Source organism: Diabrotica virgifera, chromosome 9, assembly GCF_917563875.1.
Source record: "Diabrotica virgifera virgifera chromosome 9, PGI_DIABVI_V3a".
In the NCBI taxonomy this organism is placed as follows: domain Eukaryota; kingdom Metazoa; phylum Arthropoda; class Insecta; order Coleoptera; family Chrysomelidae; genus Diabrotica; species Diabrotica virgifera.
This window is the reverse complement of record NC_065451.1, coordinates 224,371,310-224,396,764: the sequence shown is the minus strand read 5'-3', so window position 1 is coordinate 224,396,764 and position 25,455 is coordinate 224,371,310. Positions and strand designations below refer to the sequence as shown.

General features: G+C 34.5%; 1 protein-coding gene across 4 annotated transcripts in view; it reads left to right on the top strand.

Annotated features, from left to right (window-relative positions):
* LOC114325085 (rap guanine nucleotide exchange factor 2-like) overlaps positions 1–25,455 on the top strand; it is an 849,570-nt gene that overhangs the window by 306,858 nt on the left and 517,257 nt on the right. Inside the window, exon 1 of one of the 4 annotated variants that reach the window (XM_050660025.1) lies at positions 5,396–5,815. The exons of the other annotated variants lie outside the window; for them this stretch is intronic. The gene's annotated coding sequence lies outside the window, so the exon portion shown is untranslated. Of the gene's footprint in view, positions 1–5,395; positions 5,816–25,455 lie in introns of those variants that run through there. 4 annotated transcript variants of the gene reach the window in all.

Sequence of the window (25,455 nt, the reverse complement as noted above, 5' to 3'; positions counted from 1 at the left end):
GTATTATTAATAAGTACCAATTCCTATACATTTCTTCGGATCCAAGATCCAAGAGAAGTTCTCATCCTCCTTCTTGCTTCAATTTCCTGAGCTTCAATTTCCATGAATGGGTTATAGGCGTAACCAGGATGATCCTAAGGTGGGGGGGGGGTTACAACTACTGGAAAAGGGGGGGTTACAACTACTGGAAGGTCTTTGAGGGGTATGGTGTTACGCGTATAGAGCTCAAAGTCCATCCCAATTATGGGGGGTTATAACCCCCAAAACCCCCCCTGGTTACGCCTATGGGGAGTGGGGGCATGAGACGGGCCAGACTCCACATCATCCATCATATAGATCCAACTCTCAAGGCTCAAATTCTCCTTCTAAACGGTAGAAGGGACATTAAGCCAAATGAAGAAGTTACCTTTAAAAGAGACTTGTGACCTTGTGGCTTTCTGTGAGGCTCAAATGTGGACTTTGTTTAAGAGAAACTTAGTTTGTGCAAAATGAAAAGAATATTAGTGCTTGAACCATTCAAAAAGTAGAATCATTGTGTGGTATTTAAAGGTTGAAGTTACCTAAAATAAAACAAAATATACATAAAAACAGATAAAATAAAAAGCACTTTTGTACGAAAATGAAAAATTTCGGCCATAAGTATGTATTTTTACGATGATCAAAACTGAGTTAATATTATTAGCAAATTATCATAAAATTTGCCTCATTCTCATAATCCTTGTGAAGTGGCATTTAACACATAATATGTAGTTGACCTAGATAATCTATTAATTTACTGTATGATTTGTAGATCATTAAATTGTTCACTTTTTATTTTTATTAACATTTTATAAGAGTAATAATTCCACTAGATGAGCACCATCATGTTAACATGGTATTAGTTACGCAACAGCAAAAACAAAATTCATAATTTTTTATTTCTCTTAAGGATAATAATTATGTTTATTATGCTCCTAAATATTCAATTAACTACAGTTATATCATAATAAATAATAAACAGCATATAAACATATTGGCAGTTTGATATCCAATTCTTCAGAAAATCTACCATTAGTTTGGGAGCTTATGGCGCGATGGCTACAATACTAATTTTGTCTTGAAATATAATAGTCATCAAAGAAAAAACGTAATTGCATGTAATGTCTTGTTTCTTTTGGTCATTTATAGTCAACCCCCAATACAAGAAATAAAAAACAAATACAAATATAGCCTATCTTTTGTATAAAATGTGTAAATCAAACGACTGATGAATTGTCTCTGAGGGATATATGCAACATTGACCTCTTCATTGCTCTCTGTGCCACTTGTATTTTATTGATTAGTTTTCTGGTAAGAGAAGGGCCAGTGTTTCTTCTGCGTAGGTTAGAACTGAGAGTACACATTGATCAGAGACCTTCGTTTCAAGCACATGTAAATATCTCATCTAAAGACTTCTCTCAGTTTTCCGTAAGTTGCCCATGTTAGTCCTATTCTCCTGTTTAACTCTGTTGTTTGATGGTCTCTTCCTCATTTCATCTCGTGACCTAGATACTTATAGGCATACATAGGTATACACTTGTTCAATTTGCCTGCTATTAGTTGAAATCTTTTAGGCTAGTAAAAGGTTGGGCATGTATTGGGTCTATTGAACAAAAATAAGTATTTGCTTTTGCTTACAAATATTTAAGTATTTACTTAATACTTTTATTATTTTGTATTTTGATTATTTTGTATTTTGACAACGACACCCGACTTGGGCGTCGAAACGTTAATAAAATCATTTTTAGGTAAAATTGTGGCTTATTTCCCATTTGAATATACTTGATTATAAAAATGCCACAAGAAAATAGCTTCAGAACAACATTACTTAATACTAATTGAATAAGGCATTAAAGAAATGACTTTATTCAATTAGTATTAAGTAAATACTTAAATACTTCTAAGTAAAAGCAAATACTTCTTTTTATTCAATGACTTTATTCAATTAGTATTAAGTAAATACTTAAATACTTGTAAGTAAAGCAAATACTTCTTTTTATTCAATAGACCCATTGTATTTTGGAAAAGTTAATTTTAAAGCCAACGATCTAATCTGTCTGCAATACGGACTATGGCGGCTGCAAACCTCAAGTTGTTTAGAAACTCCCCATTTATGTTGACTTCAATATTTTCCCAATTATTGTTTCTCATAGCACTCTGCATTCAAACGGTGAATAATTTAAGAGATATTGTGTTTGCTTGTCTACTACTCTTCTCCAAGGTAAATGTGTTTGTGTCGCCTTAGCATATTCTCACTGCAATTGCTGCTCTATTATATGTATTTCGAAGAAGAGTTGTGTGTCTATGGTCAATACTGCACTCTGTAAGAGCTCCTAACATGGAGCTATAATGTTGGACAGAGTCAAATGTTTTCTTAAAGTCTAGCAATATTTGATTCTTTATATATAGGGCATAAGGACAACGAGAAGAAGAAGAAGATATTATTAGTTGATTCTTTAATGTTAAAACTCTTTACGTCTTTTCTAACGGCTTTTGAAATTGTTTTTTTTGGTAGTTTCTAGTTTTTATTTAGATCTATTTATTAGTACTTTAGTTGGGAACATAACATTTAAGACATTTTTTATTTTGGTTTTTAATTGTCTGACGATTTCCTGTGGTGGTGGTTTTTGTTTTGAATCATACTTGTTGAGTAATATTCCTGTGTTATTTTTATAATTTATTTCCTGTTATTTGTTTCTGTCTATTATTTATTTTTAAACTGTTTTTATACTGTATTATTTCCACGATTTCTCCGCATTGTAACCACGCAGGCGTTCGTCATGTTTCCAAAAAGTCGCTTTGAGTTAGCACTTTTTTGTTCCATCCTAAATAATGGAAATTGTCGATATTAAAACTTCCCTGTCATTAATTATTAAGATGTAGTTGTACCTCTTTAATATTCGGATAAATAAATATTTTGAACAAAATGCAAGTTCGGTGAATTGCTAAACAAAAATTATAGGGATAACAGAAGTTTCTGGAACAAAGTAACAGGCGTAAAAAGAAAGAAAATAAAAGAAAAAGAGGAGTAAGAGACAAATATAACCTAATAAAAACATATACAACAGAAATACTAGAGGCGTGGGAAGAATATTACGAAGACAAATATATGGTCGATGAAACTAAAGAAACGGAGCAAGAGGGAACCATATAACAGATAGCAGCAAACGAAAACCAAATAGAAGAAATAAGAACTAAACGACGAGAAGAAGTAGTAGAATAAAAGTAGGAAAAGCCAGCGGATCAGATAAAATTGATCTTGAAATGATAAATAGTTTTTAAATTAGAAAGAGGAAAAAAGAAGCGTAGACACGAAGAGAAGAAGTTTAAACAAGAAGAGGAAAAGAAAAAAGAGCAAAAATTCCTTAAATAAACAGAAGACAAATAGAAAACATATGGTTCTACTCCTGAGAAATCTAAAGTAGTTGAAGATAAAGAAAATGATGAGGATATAATTATTATAGATGGCACTCCTGACAAAGAAACCCTCCCTACTGCTGATTATTCCACATCAGACCGTGCTTGTTAATAGGGAACTTGCATAAAATTTTAAATTCGAAAAAATGGTATAAATCACAACAGAACATAATTTAGAACTTGTATCAAAGATAAAAAAGTTTTGTTTGTCTTTCGTTTGGCCCCTAAAGACGACTAAAAATTCAACTTATACCAGCCACCCCAAAACGCGTCGTGACGTCACGGGGTTGTATGTTTACATTCTACACCAATTGTATATATAATTTTAAATTAGACATTATAAACGTCAGTAAAAATAGTTATGTGACCTTAAAAGTGTTTTTGATCGTTTGAACTATTCATAGAAAATTTGTACTTTCACAAAATGGTTATATTTTCAATAGTAAACATTCTTTTTTTTCCTTCAAAAACTCTATCAAACTCCAAACTCAACAAACTGGTATACATACGATAAATGTCATTAGAATATATGTAAATATTTTTCCTTTATTCCCCGACGACGAGCTGGCCAAATACCCAAGTAGGTGGAGGCCAATAAACTAAAGAAGAAGAAGAATATACGTAAATATAACCATAAACGGAACCACATAGTTAAACTCTGTGACGTCACGGGTCGTTTGAACTATTTTAAGATAAAGAAGACTTTAAATTTGTACTTCTAAGTTATTATGAGTTTTTGAAGCGTGAAATTTTGGAAATCTCATTTTTATACAAAACTGAACATTATGTAATAAAAAAATGTGCAAGTTCCCTATTCATCTATATGACGAAAGTCAGCATGTTAAGCCAACTCTAAAGGAAACCTCTGTTCTAGAAAATATCAATCCCTATGATGAAATGCTATTTTGGTTTCGTGATCAGTTGCCCTTATCACAAGAAGAATTTGCCTCTTTGCGTGTGACTATGGATTACTATTAGAGCTGCATTGAAAAAAAAATTCGACCTTCAGCAAAACAGGAGAGCTTTAACAGTACCTGATACAATATGGAGTGATGTGGGTTCATTAAAAAATATAAAAACTCTAACATGAAGTAAAACCACTACTATGTATATTTAATAAAATTTTAAAAATTCCAATGGATTGAATAAAATCGGTTCATTCAGAACGTTTTCGGACCTATCAGTCCATCATCAGTGAATTCATATAATACTTGTTAACTAGCCCCAGAACCAAACAATGGTTGTACTTATAATTCAATCTATTTTATAGTGTTGTAAAATTTGAAAGGCTAAACGCCGATGTTAAAAGAATACCTCCGGGAACATGGTGAAACTCTAAACGAGAACCCTAACGTAACAACCATCAACTCATAAAGAATATAAGAGAACACTTGCAGCTGACTTGTGGGCAAGTCTAAACAGTTTGAATCATTTGGTATTGTTATAAAATGAGTTAGGTGAGCTAACTAGCTAACTAAATGACCATCAACGATTAAGAATTTATTCTTAATTACAGGACAATAGGAAAACATTTTACTTGAACCTAACTTGTATAACTGACATTATATTTTCTTGACATTGACATTACATTACTTCAATTGTCAATACTGTCAAATACATAAAGTGGCAACCATAGAGCAATATCCACTTTCAATATTGTATATTCTAACAGGTATTACAGTTCTAGCAGGTGCCGAGTTTTAGGGGGCACATTTTTTTGTTGGTACACTTTTGATTCATAACAAACAGTAGGTATAATTTTTTTGGTTGAAGAAGTTGAGAATTATAAAACTATTTTTTACAATAATTTATAACATTTTGACCTTTCTGACCACAAACTGACTCATCTCTTGTAAGCCACCGCACTATCACAACCCGAACACGAAATTCTTCAGCCGAACCTCCACCCGAGCGATCCGATCTTATCTTGTTGCCCTCTAGTTCTTGTGTTGTTTGCATTCTCCGCTGAGCGCGCTGTTGTCGTTCTCACAGACAACTTCGTTGCATTCGTGTCTACTGAATGGTTGTAAGCGCTTCATCCTGTGTTTAAAACGTTGCTGTCAAATCGAAAAACATTGTTTATATTCTTATCAAGTTGGCCGGAAGTATGTGTCAAGTTATCTGGTGATTGCGGTGATTGTTGGGGAAGTGATTTGACGGGATTACAGTGAAATATGTCAAAGAAATACTGAACTTTCGCCTAGTTACCTGTGACTAGACTTAACCACAATCTTGTCTTGTGAGTAACAGCAGTGAAGATTTTAGTGTTGACCTGAGGTCGCGTTTTTAGTGTTTTTAATTTGTTTTTTGTGACTCATTTGGAGTTGATTTCTTTTTGTTTGGCTTTTCTTTCGGATATCTCGTCTGGCTGATAAAATGGGTAAGCTTTTGTTTATTTTCTACTTTCTAGGTTAATTTGTTGTAGGAAATTGATTACACTAATGACTTTGTGTTAGTTGTGGTCTATAATAGCTTATCTCTAAATGGGAAAAGTACCGTAATGGTATTTGTGGCCTTTATTGTGGTAGTTAATCGGTTATTTAAAAGTCCGTACTTGTTATTAAGTGAAGTGTGTCAAATGCGGTCTGTTGCAACATATTTTAGCTATTTAAATAGATAAATACTTCCGATTTTCATAACAATAAAGGACGCAAACGATTAATTAGTTGTGAAAGTTGTTAATTTGTTGCTAAATTGGAAGAAAAACAATTTAGCTATTTTAGTTAATGACTAAAACCAAATAAATACATTTTCATTTGCCAATAAATATACAAGCATCAGGTGTATGTTTTGTAGAAGGTAATGGCAGGCTGGGTAGTGTGTGGGTGGAAATCAATAGACCAGATACAGGCTAGCGATTATATACTTTATTTGTTTATAACTGACAGCTTATTACAAATCGTCCTATTAGAGGTAAAACTCACTAACTATACTTTTCAGAAAGTGGAGAAAAATCGATTTAAAGGTACAAATTGTTTTTTAAATTCACCTGACTTGAATATTGGAATTTTTTTAATGCAGCTTTAAAGAATAAATATAAACTGATATTTTAAGCGATATGTCGTTACAGGAACTATGATACAATTATAGATACATTTTTGTACTTAATGAGTTTTTCCATGAACACAATTATTGGATATTGATATCCTATTAGAGGTAAAACTCACTAACTACACTTTGTACTTGATGAGTTTTTCCTTGAACACAATTATTGGATATTGAGAAGTTAATGAATTTGTCTCCATAAAATTTCGCTGACTTACAACAAACGAACCATTAAAAATAACAGTCTATTATTTAAAAAATGAACAATAAGTTTCGTTCTTCGAAAATAAATGCAATTCTTTCGGCATTTATGACATCGACAAAAGTCATCTGCTTAATTGTAAAATAGATTATGTTACCCTTTATGTTAGCTATCACAGTTATAAAATAATTTAATCTCATATTTCTTAATCAATCGCCGAACAGATAATGCACAAGTCGCCTGCTTAATCGCAAAATAGATTATATTATCTAATGTATTGTTTGAAAGATCGCTTAGTACCGATTTGGCATTCCAGATTGTAAGGAAAAATTCACTAAGTGCAATAATACGTTTTAATGAGTTTTTCCCTGAAACCGAAATTCACAATAATGCACTTAGTGAATTGTACCATAAATTATCTCAGCAATTAGAAGGGTTAGAGCCCCAGGTGACTTCTCCGGAGCTGGGCAGTACCATATTGAGTTCAAATTGATGAAAATGTCAAAATCTCAAAAAAGTGCATTTAGTGAGTTTTACCTCTAATAGGACGAAATACAAATCTTCACTAATCTGCAAACAGCAGGTAAAGTGATCAAACTGAAATCACTCAAAATAACATCTTCTTCTCTTGAAATATGAACGGAAAGATCGAGGAACGAAAAGACTAGGAACGAAAAGATTATCGTGGCTAAAAAACATCCCAAAAAGGACAGGGCTAAATTTTGAACAGCTAATGAGAACAACTGAAGACAGAGAAGAGTTTATATGTACTTAATTAATCGATAAAATAATAGGGTAATGCATAAATCGTAATTAAAAACAAAACTTATTGGTTTCAACTACATCCGTACGGCACGGCTAGTGATGTTAGAAGAGAATATTCTCAAGAGAATATTCTCGGCCAGAAAATTCTCTCGAGAATATTCTCGGCAAAAATTTTCTATATTTTCAAAAACCGAAACAAAAATAAAATCTAGATACGGGCCAAATTATTATAATTTAAAAATATGTAGGTATATTGTTTTTGCCGATCCCATGAACCACTAGCAAGGGTGTTTACAGTTTCAATATTTATTGTTTTGGTGCAATATTAACGTGCAAATATTTAGAATGGTGTTCATTTAAGCAGAGAAGAACAAGTTGAGGAAACTGAGTTTGTAGATAATTTAGCAACTTTAAAATATGGTGATGAGTCGGAGGGTTTGAGTTGGTGATATGAGTTGGGTTGAGTTGGTGATATGAGTTTTATCGGTCTAAGGAGGGATTTTTTGGAAAACCATACGTTGTAAAATCAATTGAAAAACTAGACTTAACCATATGTTGAAAAGGTAGGTACATGTTTCGGAACAAAATTAACTAAAATAGTAGTTGATATTTATATTAAGCATGCCTTCATCCAGTGCAGCGAAGTTTCAGTATGTACTTATGGTTTTTTTATCCACTCCTTTAAAAGGCTCACTGCTGAACGTGCTCGTAAGGTAACTTTTATTGCTTACAATTTAAAATTGTTAGACGTAGACCAATCCATGACTGAGCTGGCCACTCGTGAAAAACAAAATCCCATAACTCATCAGTACATTGAAATGCAGATTGTAGATGACTAGGATGAGCAAATGATAGAAATAGATTCTGTATCTTTTCTGTTTCTTTTGTATCAAAGAAATTTTTTGTTTTCTGTTGTTTTTGTATTTTTGAAGTTATACTTCTTTAGGGGCGATTGAGAGTAAAATTTCATAATACTGCGCGCATGCGCACACAGACAGTATGGCGTTTAGTTGCTGAATCTTTCAAGTTATGTATAAATATATCAGTGCAAGAAAAGGTGTGAAAAGAATATATTAGTGTTTTTAGTAAATATATTTATTATAATTTTTGTGTCTTTGGATTTGTCTTCCTCAGGAGTAAGATGAGTATTATTAAAACATTTTATTGTATATTTATTATACTTGTCTATTTGTTACCGTGAATTGTCATTAGGTATTTACGTCCGAACCGATACAGACACAGTCCTCGTAGCGTATTTGGTATAGCATTCGGCCAGAGATCGAGAGGTCTTGAGTTCGAGTCCGGAGCAATCCTATACTTATTTTTATTTTTTTGAAAGCGGTAAGCACAAAATTAGTTTTGTGTTTAAAAAAATAATTAAAACAAACTGTTTAAAGTATATTTATTTTTAAGAAATCATATACATAATAGAAGTATAACTTCTTACGTGCGTACAAAGTCCACACACATTCCTTTTTTTATATACAAAGAACACTGTTGTTTCGTTTCATAATTTTGTATATAAGATCATGATTTTGAAAACCCTATTTTTCATCTTCAACAATATTCTTAAGTGCGTTATGGGGTTCATTCTCAGAAAATTCGCCATATCGAGAATATTCTCCGATTTTTCATTCTCGAGAATTTTCCAACACTACGTACGGCAATGGTTTATGGCCTTGATGTTAACCCTTAACCTTTATTTGAATATTTGAATTTGTAATGAGCTCCCAGTTGCAAACAAATATACTTTCTTCTTCTTCTTTTGGTACCTATCCGTTGCGGATGATGGCGATCAGCATGGCTATCCTAACTTTGTTTGCTGCTATTCTGAATAGTCTAGTTGTTGATGTGTTGAACCACTTTCTCAGATTTTGAAGCTAAGATATTCTTCATCTCCCTGCTCCTCTCTTTCCAAATACATTACCCTGAAGAATGAGTTGCAGCAAGTCATATGTCTGTTCATTCCTAGTAACATGGCTTCCTCTTTGATGGTGTTAATTACCTCGCATTCCTTGTCCATTCTACGTAGGACCTCAACCTCAACATTAGTCACACGGGGTCCTGGTGAATTCGTAACTATTTTAATCCCCCCATCCTAATTACAGGCCAACTGGACACTGTGGCTCTCAGCTAATTTTTGATAACCCATCAACTACCGGTGAATTTGTAACTTTCATTTTCTAAGTAGTTCTTAACGATGTTGATAAACCATTACCGGTATTCCAGATATATATGTACCTGTATAAATTACCCTCTTTGAAGGTGGTGTAAAAGGTAGATATCCATCATTTATGTATTGTCTCTTAGAAGAGTTACTAGAGAAAACCCAATTAAATTTTGTTAAAATCTAATCAAAGGTTTCGAATTCACCTGTAGAAAGTTGCGAGTTGCCAGGGTCAGGTAGTAGAAAAGTTACGAATTGGCCGGTGTACCTACATTTTAATTTGAAAATGTATGTCATTAAAAGTTGCGAGTTGCCGCGTGTCCGTCACACGATCCACCCACGAAATGCCTCGAGTTTTCTTAAAGAAGCTTCGGAAAGTGTCCATGCCTTTACTCCGTATAATAATGTAGAAGATATAGAGCATCTGATGATAGAGATTTTGGTACCAAGTGGTAAATCGTAACTTCTGAAAAGAGACTTCATCGTTATGAACGCTGTTCTCGCTTTTCCTATGCGTTGTTTTATTTCACAAGAGTGGTCCTATTGGCTGTTTATGTTGGTATCAAGGTATGTGTAGCTATCCACCCTTTCAATTACTTGTTGGTTAACCAAAAGCTGTGTATTTAATATTTGGCGCTTACTGACTACCATGTACTTTGTTTTTTTCGTATTGAGATCAAGTCCGTGTTCTCTACTTATATCTGATATGCGCAACATTATTCTTTGCAAACCATCTAAAATCTAAACTATCTGCAAAAACTACTGCGTCGTCAGCATATCTAATGTTGTTTGGACGCCCTCCGTTGACTAATGTAGTTTCTGTAGCCTTCCTGTAGTTCTCCCAGCGCTTGTTCGAAGATAGGTTCATATACCTATACAGTGGAACCTCGATTATCCGTCTCTCCATTAACCGTCACCTCTGTTAACCGTCAAGGTCCGTACATAAGTTGTATTGAGTACATAAAAAAAAATTTGAGTCATCAATTCATTTTTTTTATTATTACGATAAGCCAAACGAAATTCGCTGAAATGTACAATGCGGTAACAAATGAAGTTATGGCTGAATCAACTGTTTTGTTTTCGTTGACTAAAGATGACTTAAAGGAATGGTTAATTTGTGATAAGGACGCAAACGGCTATAGATTGCTGACAGATGATGGAATCGTTGAAATGGCAAAACAGAGGCTGACGAAACAGCTTCAGAAGCTGACACAAACTTGGAATTTGACAGTGGCGATGTCGATGATGCTTTTTCAACTGAAAAAGATTTGCCTAAAAAGCTAGAGAAGCTGCATCGCACATGCAACCATTCATCGAGTGGTATTCTCGACAAGAAGAATCCAATAAAGTAGATTGCATGATTTTACGCCGATTAAGAAATTCAGCCCTTGCAAAATGTGAAGCATCAGTAAAACAAACAAAGATTTCAGAATATTTTAAACAAAATTCGACATTATTAACACGAACACAAATTCCTCTTATTGTATTATCAAACAAAACAAACAAATAAAATTTGAGAGTTGTATTATCCATTTTTAACTTTTTTTAATGTTCTGTTAACCGTCTTTTCGATTATCCGTCATACCCTTGGTCCGGTGCCCTGACGGATAATAGAGGTTCTACTGTATATTAAATAATACCGCGGACAGAATGCATCCTTGTCTCGCTCCTCTATTTAGGGAGACTGGTCGTCCACTTTAATATTGTCAGTTTGATAACATAAATTATATATAATTCTCAAATCTCTGTCATCTAATCCCGCTTCTTTCAAGATGGTTATGAGTTTTTCATGTTTTACTCTATCAAATGCCTTTTTGTAATCGATAAAACAAATAATAAGTCACGTTTAACATCCCTGCATCTCTGCATAAGCACTTGGATAGCGAATAGAGCCTCTCGTGGGCCAAGCAATAAAGCACTGAACCTCAAAAAAAAAAACGACAAGACGGATCTTAATAATTATTTTTGCATTCGATTCGTGAATGCGCCAGGAAACTTTGTGACCCCGAGCCATGATATAATATTGAAAAACAGCATACAAAAAATTCATTCTTAAAGTGCATCTCAAACAGACAATAAAAAAATTCAGAACTCGTCAATTATCGACGGAAATGAGTTCAATTTTGTTACTCGGGAGGTTTTTGAGATCGCTGAAAACGAATATGACGTCGAAAGTGATCGCCGGAGTACCTAGTGCCTAGGGTACCTACTGTTTACCTCGTTTTGTGGAGTTTTCGGCAAATTGATTAAAAAATTAGTCAAAAATCATTACTCGGGGGGTTTTTGGGGTCGCTAACGACGGATATGACATCGGAAGTGATTTCCGGAGTACCTGGTGCCCAGGGTACCTACTATTAACCTCGTCTTGTGGAGTTTTTGGCAAAGAATTTATTAAATAATTAGTCAAAAATAATTACTAGGGGGTTTTTGGGATCGCTAACGACGAATATAACATCGGAAGTGTTCTACGGAATACGTGGTGCCCAGGGTACCTACTTCTTCTGGAGTTTTCGGCGAATTCATTATAAAAATAGTCAAAAATCATTACTCGGAGGTTTTTGGGTCGCTGACGACGAATATGACATCGGAAGTGATCTACGGAGTATCTGGTATCCAAGGTACCTACCTGTTTACCTCGTTTTCTAGAGTTTTCGGCAAATTCGTTAAAAAATTAGTCAAAATTCATTACTCGGAGGTTTTTGGGGTCTCTGACGACGAATATGATATCGGAAGTGATCTCCGGAGTACCTGGTGCCCAGGGTACCTACTGTTTATCTCGTGACTAATGATTTTTGACTAATTTTTTAATGAATTTGCCTAAAACTCCAGAAGACGAGGTAAACAGTAGGTACTCTGGGCACCAGGTACTCCGGAGATCATTTCCGATGTCATATTCGTCGTCAGAGACCCCAAAAACCCCCGAGTAATGAATTTTGATTAATTTTTTAATGAATTGGCCGAAAACTTCAGAAAACGAGGTAAACAGTAGGTACCCTGGGTACCAGGTACTCCGTAGATCACTTTCGATGTCATATTCGTCGTTAGCGACCCCAAAAACCCCCCGAGTAATTATTTTTGACTAATTTTTTAATAAATTCTTTGCCGAAAACTCCACAAGACGAGGTAAACAGTAGGTACCCTGGGCACCAGGTACTCCGGAAATCACTTCCGATGTCATATCCGTCGTCAACGACCCTAAAACCCCCGAGTAACAAAATTGAACTCATTTCCGCTGATAATTGACGAGTCCTGAATTTTTTATATTGTCTGTTTGAGATGCACTTTAAGAATGCATTTTTGTATGCAGTTTTTCAATACTATATCATGGCTCCGGTTTACAAAGTTTCCTGGCGCAATCACGAATCTTGTCGTTTTTTTTTCGGAGGTAAGGCCGATTTTTGTGCTTTATTGCTTCACCTAAAGGCATCGCGGGATCCGAACTGTGTCCATGATACTTGTTCTTCGCATTTCATATAATATATTCTGCTGTATATCACAGACTATATATAATAGACTTTAGGTATTTAAATAAATAAACGCTTCCCATTTTTACGACAGAGGATGAAAACGATCAACTTGTGAAAGTTGGTAATTTGTTGTTAACTTCAAAGAAAAACGACTTGGCTATTTCAATTCATTACTAAGAGCAAGTAAATAAATTTTCATTTGCAAATACACAAGCATCAGGTATCAGGTGTATGTTTTGTAGAAAGTAATGGCCGTGGAGTGTGTGGGTGGAAATCAATAGACCAGTTACGGGCTCGAGATTCTACTAAATTAATTTATAGAGAGGAGAGGTGCCCACGCCAAATCGAAATTTCTTCGTATACAGGTTGGAAAATAGAAAAGAGGTACAAGTACAAGCGATCTAGAGAAGACGTTCACGCAAAAAATACGAAAATGGAAAGACTATTCTTTTGAGTTGATGAACATATTGTAAAAATTGCGTTTTCCTACGATTACTGGTGTTCATTAATCCCTTCTTTTAATGTGCTACTCGTATACTTTTCTACCCTCTTATGTTTATCTGTTTTCCTATCTTAATACTTTCCACATATGCACTTCGGATCGTTTCGGATTTATTCTCATTCGGTATTGGTTAGTATTCGGATCGTGATAGGGTCCAAAGCTCAATCTGAGGATTTTTCTCAAAAAAAATCGTGAGTTTTCTTTCCATTGTTTTTGTCGGCGTCTACGTTTGAACACACGTGAGTATCAGTCTAACCACTGTTTTATGTATCATGTAGTGGTGTAAGAAGAGAATATTCTCTTGACAGTTGCTACGTCCTTAATGGTGCTAAGACGATACATAAAAAATAAAAATGAAAAATGGAAAATGTGGATACGGCATTTCTAAGTAAACGCGAAACAATGAGTAATTTAACTATGGAAATAATGCTAGACAATTATTTGTTGAAGAATTTTACAAGAATGTCAAAAAGTGATTTCAAACTACATATGTATTAATAAATATTGATTGGGCCAAGAATAGAGAAGAAAGATCAAACATTAGAAACGCAATACCAAACTCAACAAGATTAGCAATTGTTATTTATATATACTAAAAGTTTTAGTTTAATGTATTTATTCACGGGGCACTCCTCTTCCATTTGTCCCATAGTTCCAGAAGTACGCCCAGTTCCACAACTCTGGATGTACTGCATTAATAAACCTTATTGTGATTTCATTTGACCACGTATTCATCTTTTCTTTGTATTTTTTGACAAAACCAAATTAAATTTCAACTGAGTACAGGAAATAAAAAAGAAATACAGAGCCAGCTGCAAAATTTTCCAGAGCAGTTCGACTTTGTCTGCAACTCATCAGGCACTGCAATAGTGTTCAAATACCAGTAAGATTTGGGTCACATGGCTCAGCCAAACAGTGATATTTTCATTAGATGGCTGTAGTGTTGCCAGAAACATACCAAATATATATTTTCGGCAACATATTGCTTCAAAAACTTGCCCGTCTAAATGCCCCTTTAGACGTAGACCAATCCATGACTGAGCTGGCGACTCGTGAAAAATAAAATCCCACAATTTCTCATCAGTAAGTACATTGAAATGTAGAATTTAGATGACCAGGATGAGCTAATGATAGAAATAGATTCTGAACCTGAGGCCTCATATTTTTCTGACTAAATCACCACATCCATTACTTGCATTATTTTGTATATAATTTCATGATTTTTAATACCCTACTTCATCTTCAACAATATCGCTAAGTGCGTCATAGGGTTCATTCTCAGAAAATTCTCCATATCGAGAATATTCTCGAGAATATTCTCTGATTTTTCATTCTCGAGAATTTTCCAACACTAGTATCATGAATATTGATCTGACTAGATTTAATAGTGTTCTGAAAGTTCTGCCATTACATTGCACATCTGATCCCTTTTAATGCTCTTATATGCTTGTCGGAAATCCATGGAGACATTGTGGATAGTTGTATTGAATTCCTATCCTTTTTCAATGCCTGTCCTTCATGATTATTGATGCATCTTTCCATTGTAGTCTGTGATCTTTGTCCCAGTCATGTTTTTTGCATGTCTCGGATTTCTCGAAGTCTCTGTTCTTGATTTATGTTTCATGCCCGTTAACCCTGACACTTCCCAAGTAGCACAATAAAAACACTTTAGTTTTGTTTAGGGTTTATAAAGGTTTTATTGTGGTAAATAAGAAGATTATGGTTTTAAAGTGACCTCGTAGATATACTGCCAGAACATTAAAACTGTTAAGCATTTGTCACTAATATGTTGCAATTAATCTTAATAGATAATTTGTCTTATTGTAGTTTTAAAATGGTTTACTCTCAGTTCACTTTAAAACTAATCAGTTTTATGAAGAACTTTCGGACTGTTTGGTTTTATTAGATTCTAGTTTGTGACCTTTTAGTTTTATTGCAGTCTTAACGATTCTCCTAATATAACTAATAAAACCTATTATTAAAACTACTTGATCTCAAGACTATTATGTCAGTAAATCATATATGCCTTAAAACTATTTTTTTAGTTTTCTTTAAAGTTGCTTTCTTAAAAGCTATTTTTAGGCTGTATTAAAACCAAACGCTCGTAACTGAATCAATTTGGTTATCGTAAAGACTAAACTATGCTTCTTGTTAGAAATAATAAAACTAAAATCATCCCCTCTTTTTTCATGTCCAAAATGGTCGGCCATTTGTTTTAGAGCGTAACAGTGGTGTAGTGGTGTTTTAAAAAGTGGAATACAGTTAGTATGGAAGAAATAAGTAGCAAGTATGTACTTAAAATATAAACGAACTGTTCATTACGGCTTATGTTTCAAAGAATACAACACACACCGCACTACGACGCCTCGATTTTAAGGATGGATTCACATTAAAACCGAGTGGCATTATTGACAGCAGCATTAAAATAAACGGTTTTATTTCCAAGGCAACCTTGCTTTTATATAGGATAATGCTCTTGGAAAGTATAAAATAAAACCATTTGATCTTAATAATTCTCTGTCGATAGACTAAACAGTTTTATTTGGTTTTCGGCCATACTGCTTTCTGGAGATGCTGAAAGCCATGATATATTACAATATAAGGCTTACATAAACATTATAAATGAGCGACTTAAAGACATAAATTTGATTTATTTTAACATTAAAACATTAAAATTGTAGATAAAATTATTTTTTTTAAATTAATATTTTTCGGATTTAAATTTTTTTATTATTATTATTTTTTAATCGCCAAAAGTCAGAAATTTTAGGGCGCGTGAGTTATTTAGACCTATTTTTGTTAACATTATTAATAAAGTTGGATGCGCAAGTGTTTTTCTAACTTGACAGTCCGAAATAACCAAGTACTTTTTATTATTTTATGGCTACAAATACGTATCTACCTATCATAAAACATGTAAAAATTTGTTGGCTTATATAGAGTATATGGGTTTAAAGAATCATTTAATATGGTAAATTGTCTTTAAAAGTCTCCATCTAAGAAACCTTTTTAAGTTTGCTATAAAACTGCCTGCACTTAAAGTGTCTTTTAACATGGTTTTAAAAGCACCTTCACAGCAGCGTTAAAACCAGTTGCTTAAGAAAACAAAGTTTTAAGAAGGTTTTTATTTTTGCTGAAACTCCCACTCTTTCAGAGTGGGCCCTTTTATGCTGAAAGCGGTTTTATTGCAACCTTAAGTTTTACTTAAAAACCAATTGGTTTTAATTTTAGTTTTATTCTACAGTTTTAAAGCATTCTTAAAAGACTTAATAAACCCGTTCGGTGCTACTTGGGTTAGGCCCAGACCAGATGGGCCACTCTGCAGCGCTATTCTGTGGATCCACAGAGTGGCTGGAACAGATCGTTTTGAAGGGTGCGGCGTTTAATGTAATGGGTGAGAAAAAACAGTAAGAGTAATCAAATGATTAAAAACTTGCCTAATATTTTTTAAAAAAGTGTGTTCGTCAAAATCAGTGTTTGTAATATCCACAGTTTTAAATATTTTATAAAATTTCAACGCTTTTAAAAATACCAATAAATGGAATTAAGAAGAACCAGACAAAAACAGCTATATCACAGAAAGAAGCACATAAAAAATCAACCAGTACATCTGGTATCCTAAAATAGTTTGATACAACCTGACAACTCAGTGAAAGTGAGAAACATGTTAGTTTGCAACCCCCTTTTAACGGATATCTTATCGTTTTGTTTTCAACAACAAACAATAAAACCTTTTTTGACCTAGGATGGGACCCCACCATTTAACATAAATTAACAAACAAGATTGTAAGTATTTGTTTTGTTCAGTTCAAATGCATCCAATGTATAATAAAATGTAAATATAAATAGAGAAAACATTGCTTATGGGATTTATTCTTTTCGATAGGGCTACCTTCTTTAAAATCAGAAACAAATAATTCAAAGATGACGTCCCACGCTTTTCCTTTTAATGCCTTATAAATATGCCCTCGGGTTCTTGTATCACATATATCCGGTCTGTTTTGCACTTCAATCAAAAACCGTTCCGAATCGAAATTCATTTTAGTTGCTCACTCTATAAATTCTCGTAAACATCTGCAGCAGCTACAAAAGTGGTCCGTGTAAATGGCGTTTGCCACTAGTGGACGCCACTATCACCGACTGTGGCTGGCCACAGTCGCTCGTCTGGGGTGCGACTGTGCGACGTCCACTTCACAGATCTCAGAGATATTAAAATGATCTTTTTTTGAGAACTATTGAGACCGTCAAATATTAGTTGTGTGTCATTTTCATTTTCATTACACCAATAATTGTAGCTTACATCGATATAAAATATAAACATAATATTTAAACAATGTGTGGATACCATGGCAACTTTGTCACTTATATGATTTGACGTGATTATATTTCACATTATTCACAAGGTTTGTGATTTCAGTGTCCTTTGTTTTGGCACATAATTTCACTATTTCCAGCAAATGCAAATAAAAGCAATGCAATGGCGTCGAGGTTTTTCCAACAATAACGCATAATCTTCTTAAATGCATCGACTACCAATATAGGCCTGGATCCCGCGTACCAAAAAAAAGTTTATTAATAGCAAGCTGAAAATTTGTTAATAGCTTAACGGTGTCTAGTCGGACAAACTTTGATGTATGGGAACACTGGAACAGGGGAAGTTTTAATTGTGGAACGTGTCATCCTGACAAGTTTATGATTGTGAAAACTAGCAGGTTGTTTTTAAGTTTATTCAATGGCAAACTTAATATACCTAATATATAAAAAAAAAATTGTCCGACAAATATGTTGGGCATTTTAATAAGTCCGACACGTAGAACATGTGTCGGTGGTAAATAGCGGTCTGATTTTTGGATGAGCGTTTAATGAAAGGTTAACAAATCAATTGGAAGTTCCATCCGACAAAATACATGGGACGTTTTCGTAGTTTGGCGTTCGAAACCTGTAACCTGTTCCACAATTAAACCTTCCTCTGTTCCAGTGTTCCGGTACATCAAAGTTTGTCCGACTAGACACCGTCAGGCCGGCCACTCACTATCAGGTACACCTGAACAGGTAGACCTGTCCGGTGTACCTGATAGTGTGTGGCGGATCAGGTCGCAGAGGTTAGTTATTCCTGCCACACACTATTAGGTACACCGAACAGGTCTATCTGTTCAAGTGTACAAGCTAATTAACAAATAAGCTATTAACAAATTTTCAGCTTGCTATTAATAAACTTTTTTGGTACGCGGGCTCCAGGCCTAATAGGTAAAACAATGTAATGGCGATAAGCACACAATATCAGGTGTGTCGCTGAATTAATCGACAATGGCGATTACGTAGGTACTGTATGTTCCGATGTTTTCTGCCGAAGGTCAATATTGGTGTGACCCCTGTGTAAATAAAGATAAATCGTGTAAGGTCACCGAGCAAATTTGTATAACAATGGCGGATTTTGCATTTATTGTTTCGTCTAGCCAACAACTCCAAAACGCAAATGTACAAAAAATACCCGTTCGGATGAAATATTCATGATTTTTTTACTTTTATTTGTCTTTTTGAGTAAATTAATTAGAATATTTCTGTAGATGCTAAAGGCTGGGTGTGCCGAGCAAGCATCAATTAAGGAGTGTTAAGAAAACAATTGGTACTTATGTGCAAACAAGTATTTCATGTTGGATCTAGACACACAGGTTAGTTCTATGTATTATCTTTGCCTACTCGATAGGAATTGGCAACCAACATTTCATAATTCTGTCTGTATTTCGTTCATTCGCCATGGCGTCCTATTCTTGGGTGAGGTTGTTTACTCCTCAATGTCATTTATAGCTTGCCGTGTGTCTTTTGCTGCTGTCCTGACTCTTTTCCATTTCTTACTGTCCTTTCACTGAACTTTCCAGTCTTTACCATTCATTGCTCTTATATCTTAGCTTAGAGCCATGTTATTCCTGTATTTTGCATAATTCTCAAGCTATTTTTTTTTAATGTCAAGTCTCACATTTTTTGCTCTTAAGTACTTGTCATATAAACTCCTGCCGCTTTTTTGCCCTTGATGGATTTTGAACTGGATTGTTCTCCTAGAAACGTGGACAAATCTTCGTTTCTGTCTCCCTTTCTTTCTCCCATTTTTTTTACTCCAGGTGTTTGACACCTGAACTAGTATTACATATCCAGAATTATAATGATTGCCATTAATCTGTAGGAAATATTATTCACCAAGAAATAGTCAAGAAACTGGGACTTCTACTACAAGCAAGCCATCTCCATTATTATCAATACCTCCATGATTAAAATGATTGAAAACGACAACTACAAGCTATACTGAGACCATGCTGTGCTCATAGAACAATCAGTGGAACATAATAGCCCGGATCTCATACTGGGTTAGTCCAGATTAAGCCATACGGTTCTCACTGCCACTAAGGGGAAAATTCACTCATCCCAGATACCAACGGTATCAAAAGGATTGAGCTCTGATGGGGCTCTTTCCGTGTTATCGAGCTCTAGGCAACTTGGTATGCTGGAGTATCTTCTATACCAAAATTTTCGTACACAACGGTGTAACCAGGATGACCTCCTAGGTGTACCCCCTAAGGGGGGGGGTTACAATAATACTAGAGGGTCTCTGAGGGGCATGGAATAGTAATGGTGTTAAGCGTATATAGCTCAAAGTACATCCCAATGGGGGAGTTATGATTTCCAAAACCCCCCTGGTTACGCTACTGTCTTACACATCTGGACGTCGTGAGTAGTACAGTTTTCTGCATGGTCTTATAGAGATTTTCGGACCCAGTTTTTTTATGTTTTCTAGGGGGTTCTTTGAAACGACTCCAGTAGTAGAGAGAATAATAAATATTGTCTGGGTACTTTCCATTCTCGATTGTCTTCGTATTTGAATTTCCAGATCTCTGCACTCGGCAATCTTTTCACTGTATTTAACACGCAGGCAATTGTTGTTAGGTATCGCCACATCAATTATTGTTTCTGGTCTTATTATTAGTATTATTATTCTAATGGTTTGCATTCCCATCAGGTCACCGTACCAGTTCAGTTGTTTCTTCGTTATTTTATTCGCGGTTCTCCATTGCTCATTCCAATCACATTGGCCACATTTTCGTCTCAAAACGATGGACATAACTAATGTCCAAAAGTTCAAACGTATCACTGAGCAAATTTTGATGACTTCCTACAAATTCATCCTCTATGCTGTGCTGTTCTTATTAAGGTTTGAAGATCTTGTTCTGTCCAATCCTTAATGTTACCCAGCCAGCTTATTTGTCGTCTGCCAGGACCCACGCTCTCCTTCCCTTTTTCCTTACATTATTAGGTAAAGTTCTGAGTATCTTTTGTTCCTGAATATAATATGACCAAGATAAGATGGTTTCCGTTTTTTAACAACTTTTACATGGTCACAATTTCTAAAATCGCAAAACTAGGTCAGAAACTCGTGACAGGCGTAAAGGTGGCAAACAAATGACATATAAAATGGTATTTAATGTAACTTTTATTCATCCTCTGCAATGGAACTTTATATTCGAGTAGTGCACAATTTACTACATTAAACTCCTACACTTAAAACGGTCTAGAATTAATACAGCTCATAAAAAGAAGCTTGTAGAAAAAGAAAAAGCTCAAAGAAAAAAAACATCACGAGTTCGTCATTTCTCTTATTCATAATTTCGCGTAACTAAACGTTGAATAGAGAATTTTAAATTATTTAGGCACTGGCTGCATACTCACTATTACGTAGACTGGTTCGACTTCAAAAGCGAGTTATTTTTATACCAGAAGTGGAAATATACCTCCGCGTTTCTGTTTAGAAAATATCTTGACTTTTACCTCCCGCTTTGTTTTCTGCCTTTGTGTGAACATAATTTGATTTTGCGGTAAAACGATGGAAGTAGAGATGGGCGAACTTTCAGGAACTGTAAAAATAGTAACAATGCGAAGACTGTAGGCATTATTATTAATGCGAATGAATAATGCAAGCTGTAAAAATTACTACATATTAAACTACTCCATGAAAGTTCACAGATGGGTCCAGAATGGCCGAGCGGGCAGGTGGTGGAGTCGGATTTGAGTCTACCAGGCTCTCGGCTCTCATTAGAGCTTCATGATATTCTATAAAAATATCGATATTGTATTGATATCGTATCGAAAACCAATACAATACCGATACAATACATACCTGAGCAATATTAATGTCGATGCGATACTCATTTTCTGAAATCAATACAATACTCTTGTATTGTCGATACTCTTGCCTCGATATTATTAAAAATATCGATAACGAGAAAAAAATATAACGCTACAGTTGTTTTGGTTATATTTTGCGGAATAGGTATTTAGATCATAATTATTTACATAAAAGTATAAGTGATCTGCAACCCAAGCATCAGCTGTTATAATATTATGCACTTGAGTGCCTAAACTTGAAACTCTTGAGAGTGAGTAAATCACATCATCTTTGATTACACTGTTTATATCATGTGGCATTTGTGGCAATATTATGGAAGTGAGTAATAATGACGCAAAAATAGAGTTCAACAAATACTGAATTGTGATTGATTCCGATAAATTATGCATAGAACTGTTAAAAAAACATTTATTTTATTGGATTAAAGTAGATTACTTACACCAGAATGTTTAAATCTGCATTTTTTTCCTTTAAAAAGGGTGGATTTCACCCCTAAAATGCAAAGAGCGCAAGTTGACACCATATCACTTTTATTTCTTGAGGTATCCTCTAGCTCTAACTACTCACCAATTTTCAGGGGAATCAACGAAGGTTCAACGAAATCGGAGGTAAAAATCTTCGATGATTGCACTTTCATAAATATAAAAAATAATTTTAAAACAGGGGTGGATTTCACCCCTAAAATGCAAAAATTGGCACTATGTCATCTTTGTTCCTTCTAACCGCCCACCAATTTTTAAAAGAATCTATGGAGGTTCAACGAAGCTCAAATCCACCTTCAGTGATTGCAGTATGTATATTTTAAGAGCTTATAAAGATAGTGATAAATCAATAAAGAATAGTTTTTGTTTTATTAATTTAATGTCCTCTTAATTATGCGAAGGATTATTATATATTTAATAATCCTTTTTATGTCGATATGTTATCGAGTATTGTATAGATATCGTATCGAAATCAATATCAATACGATATTTTTATAAGAAAGTATTGCCGATATCGATACTGGATACGATACTTCATTGGCATAGCATAACCAATACAATACTCAATACTTAAAAAGTATCTATATTGTATCGTATCGTGAAGCTCTAGTTCTCGTGTATAAGTCTTTCAGGCCGAGTTCTTTGCGATCCTGGTATGTCCTCAAGAGATTACAGACAGGGCTTACTCAGGCAGGACCATCTCTATCTGCTCTGACAGCCAGGCAGCGCTAAGGGCTTTGGAAGCGCCCAAGATCAGCTCTAAGGTGGTTCTTGAGTCCAAGAGAGCACTGGATGATGTTGCTCTGACCAACAGGGTTAGGTTGGTATGGGTACCGGGACACACAGGTGTGGAAGGCAACGAACGGTCTGACACCCTGGTAATACGGGGCTCATCCACATTGCCTGTGTGACCCGAACCTGTGATTGGTTCCTTCCTCCCGAACCCTTCAGTACTGATTGGGGTAGTCTCAGGGAGCTTCTTCTGCGGAGGTTCCAGGACTCCTGGGCCTTATGGCTTTCTGACAGACATGGGAGCCCGGTGCAGCCTGGTCCCCTGAAACGCCGAAGACCAGGTTCTTAAGGACCTGTCTCTGCCCCGATGTACCATACCATACCAAACTACTCCATAATAAGCTTAGTCTATTCAAAATACTTTCTCCAAAATACTACAACTATCTTAATAGATTGTTTTTTAGTAAGTAGTTTAATGAATAGAACATGCAATCACATGGTAATAAGTTGGGACAGTTAGGAGGATGTTCTAAAGCTTTCTTCTTCGCCATTCATTTCTTTATTGACGGTTAAAGTTACATTTCACCTGATGAGTTGATGAAGAGTCCCTTCATATTTGAGTAAATATGAAGGTTTTCCTCCTCTATATTTGGTTTTCACTTGGTATTTGTCGATTTTTCAGTTTTTGGAATGTTTCTTTAATGCTTTGTTCTGCAGAAGTTATGAATAAATGTCATATACTACATACTATTTAGAGCTCGTTGATTTCTCTATATACAGATTTGCCTTTATAGTATAGTCAAGGCTAAAGAACGACTATTCGCGGTGTGCAAGTACTTGAAGAGAATTGAGAAACGATCGTGCGCGAATAGCGGAGAAATATTGCAACTTTCTTAAATAATTCATATTGTCAATTGAAATTGCCAAATTGACGTACATTTCATATCTACTGTCATTGAAGAAGAAAAATTATATGTTGCTCCAGAATATTGATATGATATGCAATTATTATATAAAGGTAAATTTAATTAATTGTATTTTGCTTGCAGTACTGCATTTTAATAACTAATTTTATTTACTACATACAATTGTTCACGTTTTAATAACATAACCTGAATCTTATTTTTTCTTCTTATTATTTTTTTGGACTATGGCCTTCACAATTATCCAGTAACCAGGACTAATATAATTGGCCAATATAATTAAAAGTGCGAATAAAGTTGCAGAGCGTAGAAATAGGTGTCGCTTTGCAGAAGTTGCACGGCCCCAATAGGGAGTCACTATGAATTAGTTATTATAAATGGATAAAAAACTGCATGAGTAATTTTCTCCGAATTGACAAAGTCAGAGTAACATCAACGATTGAAAGATGTTGCTAAACATGGCAGTGTTTAAAAGACAGACACCTACGAAGACCATAAGATGCTTCCTGTCTGGTACGCTTATCTAACAAAAACAAACATCTATATAGGCTAGATTAAGATTATTATTAAATGTCTAATTACTATATAATTAAGATGTGTAAAGTTGCTTCATGTTCGACGTTAAATCAGAAAAAAATCCATTATGATCTGAATTTTCAATATATACTCGTCTTTACATTACATAACAAAATCCATTATGATCTGAATTTTCAATATTTACTCGTCTTTACATTACATAACACGTAAATAGTGTTTTTTAATAGATACACATTAAAGTCACGAATATATGCATGGTTTCGCGTTATTATTCGAATAAAGTAAACTTGTAATGTCGTCTTAAAATATTTTAGCGATGTTCAAGGTTAATCAAACATGTATTTATTTTAAAATCATACTAGTAGGAAAGGTATACAATTAAATATGTATTCACATTCTCAATACTTTTAATACTCATTGAACAAATCTAATTGTTTATATGGAAGAAATAGAAAAATCTCATAAAGGATACATGGTACATCCCACAACATAGAAAATAACTTGTAATGTTTTTTTACTATAAATCTCTGCCAATTTTCCATCTTTACAGCAAAATAACAGGATCGGGTCTTGAAATTTGAGAAGCGAAAGAAAAGTACAAATTCCTTAGATTATCCAAGTGGGAAAAACAAATAACTAAGGAACTACTTAAGTGAATGATACAAAGTCCGGAATGCAAGGAAAAACAACAGTACAATTGGTATATTGCTGTTAGAGTTAATGTATTAATAACAGCAGTTTCCAAATTCTTATTCCATAGCTTCCATTTCACAATTAAAAGAAACCTAAATTTCCTCCGCATAAATTTTCCTGTCATCAAGAAGAGTGAGATGCAAAGAGACGGAAGAGATTTTACGATTTCCTGGAGTCGGAATTTTTATACACTTTGGTTCATTTGTACGACTTTTATTAACGAAACGAAATGTTTGATAGATGTGAAAACTCAAGAAAAGGCTAGCCAGGTCAGTATTCATGCACAGAAATCAAAATTTAGAAATGAGAAAAGAAAATATAGAATGCTG